At 43.4% G+C, this 5,598-nt stretch overlaps 1 pseudogene; it reads left to right on the forward strand.

The window, feature by feature from the left end:
- The first annotated feature begins 266 nt into the window (after nt 1-266).
- On the forward strand, nt 267-844 carry LOC124514340 (60S ribosomal protein L9-like; annotated as a pseudogene).
- The last annotated feature ends 4,754 nt before the right edge of the window (nt 845-5,598 follow it).

The raw sequence follows: 5,598 nt of genomic DNA on the forward strand, positions 1-5,598 counted from the left end.
TGCAAATAATGAAAGGAGATCCTAAAACACAAACTCTAGAAAATGTCAGAAAACCAGCCCACTAAAGTAGCAGAAGTGCTGGATTAGAGGTTGAAGAGTCACTTTTGAGTCATGACTGTGTCACCAACTAGCTGTAGGACTTGAGAAGGTTTTCTTAACTTCATTAGGATTCACTTTTCTCATCTATAAGATTAGAGGAATTGGGCTAAAAATAAAAAAAAACCTTAATAAATAAACTATAGCTCTTTGTCACATCTACTGCAAGAATGAACAGCAATCAGACTGTTGACATTCCAGGAAATGTCCACATCACTCTGAAGGGACCCACCGTTATTGTGAAGGGCCCTAGAGGAACCCTGTGAAGGGAATTCAATCACATCAATGTAGAGCTCAGTCTCCTTGGAAAGAAAAAGAAGAGGCTCCAAATTGACAAATGATGGGGAAATAGGAGAGGAGAGAGCTGGCTGCTGTTCACACTATCTGTAGTCATGTGCAGAACATGATCAAGGGCGTTACACTGGGATTCCATTACCAGATGAAGTCTGTGTGTGCTCACTTCCCCATCAATGTTGTTATTCAGGAGAATGGTTCTCTTGTTGAAATTTGCAATTTCTTGGGTGAAAAAAAATACATCCACAGAGTTCGGATGAGGCCAGGTGTTGCTTGTTCGGTATCTCAAGCCCACAAAGATGAGTTAGTTCTTGAAGGAAATGACACGGAACTTGTAACAAACTCAGCTGCTTTGAGTAAGCAAGCCACAACAGTTGAAAACAAGGATATCAGAAAATTTTCAGATGGTGTCTATGTTTCTGAAAAAGGAACAGTTCTGCAAGCTAATGAATAAGATCTAAGTTGTCCAGCTACAGGAACAGCAAGATGCCAGAAGATTTTTCAGACTTGTTTGTGATATTTTAAAGATGCAGTAAAAGCTGTATTGATTTGGGAAGAAATAAATAAATACATAAGCTATAATGATCCAGACAATGGAATATTATTCAGCACTGAAAAGAAATGAACTATCAAGCAGTGAAAAGACATACAGGAAACTTAAGCGTATATTGTTAAGTGAAAGAAGCCAATCTGAAAAGGCTAAATATTATATGACTCCTACTACAGGATATTCTGGAAAAGGTACAACTATGGAGACAGTAAAAAGATCAGTGATTGTTAGGGATTGGGAGGGCAAAGGAGGGATATATAGGTGGAGCACAGAGGATTTTTAGAACACTAAAACTTCTTCATGATACTAGAATGGTAGACACACGCTATTATATACCTGTCAAAATCCTTAGAATGTACAACACCAAGAGTGAACTACAATGCAAAAACAAAAACATCAACAACAACAAAAAACAAAAAACCCACCTTGCACATGTTAAATAATAACTACCACATATGCCTTATCATTTACCTCCCACAGGTAGGTTTTGCCGTCACCTCCATCTTACAAATGAGGAAACTGAGGCTGGAATGTGAGCACCAAAGATGGGATTTGAACCTAGATCTTCTGACCACAAGCTCAGGGTCCTTTGCTTTTCCTAGTATGGCCTACCTCCCAGATCTCAAATCCTATGACATTTTCTTGGAAATCAATTTGTATCTATTTAGTGTCCAGACTACAAAGGAGATTCTCTGCAAAACTGTTTCATTTGTTTTGTGCTATTTAAAGTTTATGCAGTTTACATGGAAGGCAGTAAAATAGAATGATTAAAAGGATGGGCTTTCGAGTCATTTACTAGCTATGGAATATCTGGCAAGTTAGCATCTCTCAGCCTCAGATTCCTCATTTAGAAAATAGAAGTAACGACAGGACTTTCTCTCCAGGAATGTTTTAAGGATTATGGGACATAGAGCATGTCAAGCCCTCAGCACAGTGCTTGATATAAATATGACTAAAGAAGGTTCTGTTACTATTATTCTTGGGTACACTGTGTAGGTGGTGAGATGCATGTAGGTGGTATAGCATGGTTCAAAGTGTGGAGTCCCTGGGTTGAAATTCCAGTTCTGCTACATACTAATCATTTACTTTGGGCAAGTTGCTTACCCTCTCTGTGCTTTAGTGTCTTTACTCGTGAAAAGGGGATGACCATAATAGCACTTACCTTGTAGGACTGTGGTGAGAAGATAATGAGCTAATGCATTTGATGCTTAGATTAGTGCTTGGCACATAGGAAGCTTACATACATGCTAGCTATGGAGATCATCCCTCTTTCCTTCCTTCAGTAAATCTCAAGTCCATGGTTGCAACCAATCAAACGCAAGACCACTTTGGAATATATTCCCATTTTCTTAAAACCCACACCAAAGGAATCAGCTGTCACCGCAGTCTCCCCACGTCTGACTCGAGGCTATGTGTCATCTGTTCTGATGAGCGCGCTGCAATTGTCCCTAACACCTGTGCAGATTGCTGGCACCAGGAGGCCTCTCTGGAGCAAACAGCCCACTAGCAAGGGTCTGGGATGATCAGCCAATGTTGGCAACGCTAGCTGGAGTAAGCAGAGCCCTTTGGAGTCAGAGTGACAATTTAGAGATCCTTGGCTTCTTGCAGGGAGTGGAGAGGAGAGTGTTCCCTGGGTGATGGTGGAATCCACACTCTGCCTAGGAAGAGTTGCCCAAAGGGTTATGTAAGGTACTACACAGAGCTTACAACCACTCCAAGGACCTAAATCTTGTGTTCAGCCCCTTCAACTGAATGTCCCACAGCCAGTTGTGTGGCTGGGCTTGCTCCCCAGTTTGTGTTTCTGCCTAGAGAGCATGTTTTCTGCTCTGCACATGCACTCAGTGCATCTGGCAATGCCCAAAAGCTCATTCTTTCAAGCCTCTCAGATGCTAAACATACCTTACAAACATGTGTCTTTCCATTGTCAACATAGGATGGAATGCTTGAGGCAGATGGTTTAAAGGAAGACCCAGCCAACAATACCAATTAAAAAATAACATCCTTACTGGGGTAAGGGCTAAAATAAAGCATTTCTTCAGGTGGTTGCTGTGGTTATGTGAGTGTCTGTTGCACACTCATCTTGCCGACTGGTTGGAAGTGTCTAGAACCTAGTGGCGCAAACCTCCACAGTTACCAGGGGTTAAGCAAAGCTATATTCCTGAAGTATTTATCTGAAAGAAGCTACAATAAAACCTTACTTTTATATTAAGAATATAAACTATACCTGGCACCTGGGTGGCTCAGCTGATTAAGCATCTGACTTTGGCTCAGGTCATGATCTTGTGGTTTGTGAGTTCGAGCCACATGTCAGGCTCTGTGCTGACAGCTCAGAGCCTGGAGCCTGCTTCAGATTCTGTGTTTCCCTCTCTGTGCCCCTCCCCAGATCATGCTCTGTCTCTCTCTGTCTCTCAATAATAAACATTAAAACAAATTTAAAGAACATAAACTATATCTAATATAATATGACATAATTATTAAATTAAAATTCATAGTTTGAGTGAATCTTTTTAGATAAAACATAGAGGGGCACCTGGGTGACTCAGTCAGTTAGGCATCCAGCTTTGGCTCAGGTCATGATCTCATGGTCCGTGGGTTCAAGCCCTACATTGGGCTCTATGCTGACAGCTCAGAGCCTGGAGCCTGCTTCAGATTCTCTGTCTCCCTCTCTCTCTCTGCCCCTCCCCTGCTCTCTCTCTCTCTCTCTCTCTCTCAGAAATAAATAAACATTTAAAAAAATTTTTAAAGATAAAACACAGAATCTGGTAGTAATTTTGCATTTCTAGGATATTCATTCCCCTCTGCCATAAGGAATGTTTCTATGGGAAAGTTTTACAAATGTTGGGCCTAAGTCATGGTGTGAAATACAAGAGAGAAGACAGCATAATACAGAGGATGGAGGGCTGGGTGTGGGGTCCAGAGACCTGAGTGTGGGCTGGGACTCTGTCACCCAACTTGCCGTGTGACCTCATGGTTAAACAGGGATGTTAATCCTTGTCCCGTCTGCCTCCCAGGGCTGTTGTGAGAATTGAACGAGACAATGCGTGTGAAAAGAGTTTTCCAAACTACAGTGCGCCACAAATGTAAGTTATTATGACTCAGCCTTGTTGTTTTTGGAAAGCGTGTTTCATTTTATATATCACATGTATTCTCCACCCCGCCCCTCCCCCCACAGATCAAAAGTGTTTGCCTTCCTCCTCAGAGTGAGGGACCTCTGATCTGACAAAAAGAAATGAAGTCACCAGGCTTGCTCTTGCCCAGTTTTATGTCCAGGCCATGGGAGAAGCACGCTCCCCGCAAGGCTGAGCGGCCCAGCCCTCGTCGCCCATACTGAGGGGAAGCAGACAGAGCCCAGCAGTCACCACTGTCTGAATTTCATTATGCAGGTCTCCAGACAAGCAGAGGGGAAAAGTGCAAAGGAGCGGGTCAGCGTCTGAAATGTGAGAGGGACAGCAGTCTCTGAAGTGTATGGGAATGGAAGGAAACTTAATACTGCTCCAAAGGGGAGAGGGAACATTGCATCATGTGAAAATAATAGCAAGCGGTCAGTAGAGCTTGGGGTTTGGGAAGGCAGGCTTGCCCACTGACCCATTTGCAAAAAGGCTTTGATGCCATTCTGTGCCAATCCAAGGTGAATCTGCACCAGGAGACTGATGTAGAGTACAGGAGGCTGGGTGCTCACAGGGACTGGAGATTGAGCTCAGGTCCTGAGCAACCTGAGAATACTGCTGGGGGTGGAGCGGGCAGTGTGAATCCGAAACAGAGCTCTGAAAGGAAGCCCCAGAGTTGGGAATTGGAGAGAACCGGTCGAGTAACCAACCAATTAGTCAAAAGTACTCTTTATTGAGCACTTAATATGTCCTGAATACATACTTCACTTATTCCTCACAATAATCCTAGAGATAGAGAGCATAATCCCCATTTTTAGTACAAAGAAACTGAGGGTCAATGAGCTAAGGGACATTTCCAAGGTCACAGAGCTAGTAAGCAGCAGAGCCAGAGTCTGATCCAGATCTGTGCAACTCCAGGTTTCTTGATTCTGAACTCTCTGCTAGCCCTCTCCAAAGCAGAATGGTTGGGAATTGAGCGGAAATGGATTAAAACATAAGCATGGAAACAAGAGAGAAAGGTCTGGATTTTTTCCATGTCAGTGACTTACTTTTCTGGGCTAGGGGAACACGAGTGTGGTTTCCTGTGGACATTTGTAACACAAGAATTGGCTACCTTTCCCAAGTAGGTAACTCATAGCCTATCTTCTGTGGGTCTGGGTGAGGATGGAACTGAAGCCACTATTGAGAGCAAATGCAAAAGTTAGCAGGAACCTGGGGAAGAGTGCATGTTGGAGGGGAACAGACTTCCTGTGTCACTGATGAGATCTGCCCTTGGTACTTTCATCATTGATCTATTGCCATAATAATGCTGCATAACAAACCATCCCAGCATTTAGTGGCTTAAAATCACAACCATTTCTCGTTTCTCATGCCTTTCAGGGCTGGCTGAACAACTAGACTGATCTGAAATGGGCTCATAGGATGTCAGCTGGGTTTGCTCAGGTGTCTGCCTCCAGCTGGAAAATCTGTTGGAAATGGTTGATCTAGGATGGCCTCAGCTAGGATGATGCAGCTCTGCTCCCCATGTTGTCTCATCTCTCAGCAGGCTAG

The sequence above is a fragment of the Lynx rufus genome, unplaced genomic scaffold (genome assembly GCF_022079265.1).
Source record: "Lynx rufus isolate CCGP_SWC_20201006 ecotype Redwood Valley unplaced genomic scaffold, mLynRuf1.p SCAF_2, whole genome shotgun sequence".
Lineage (NCBI taxonomy): Eukaryota > Metazoa > Chordata > Mammalia > Carnivora > Felidae > Lynx > Lynx rufus.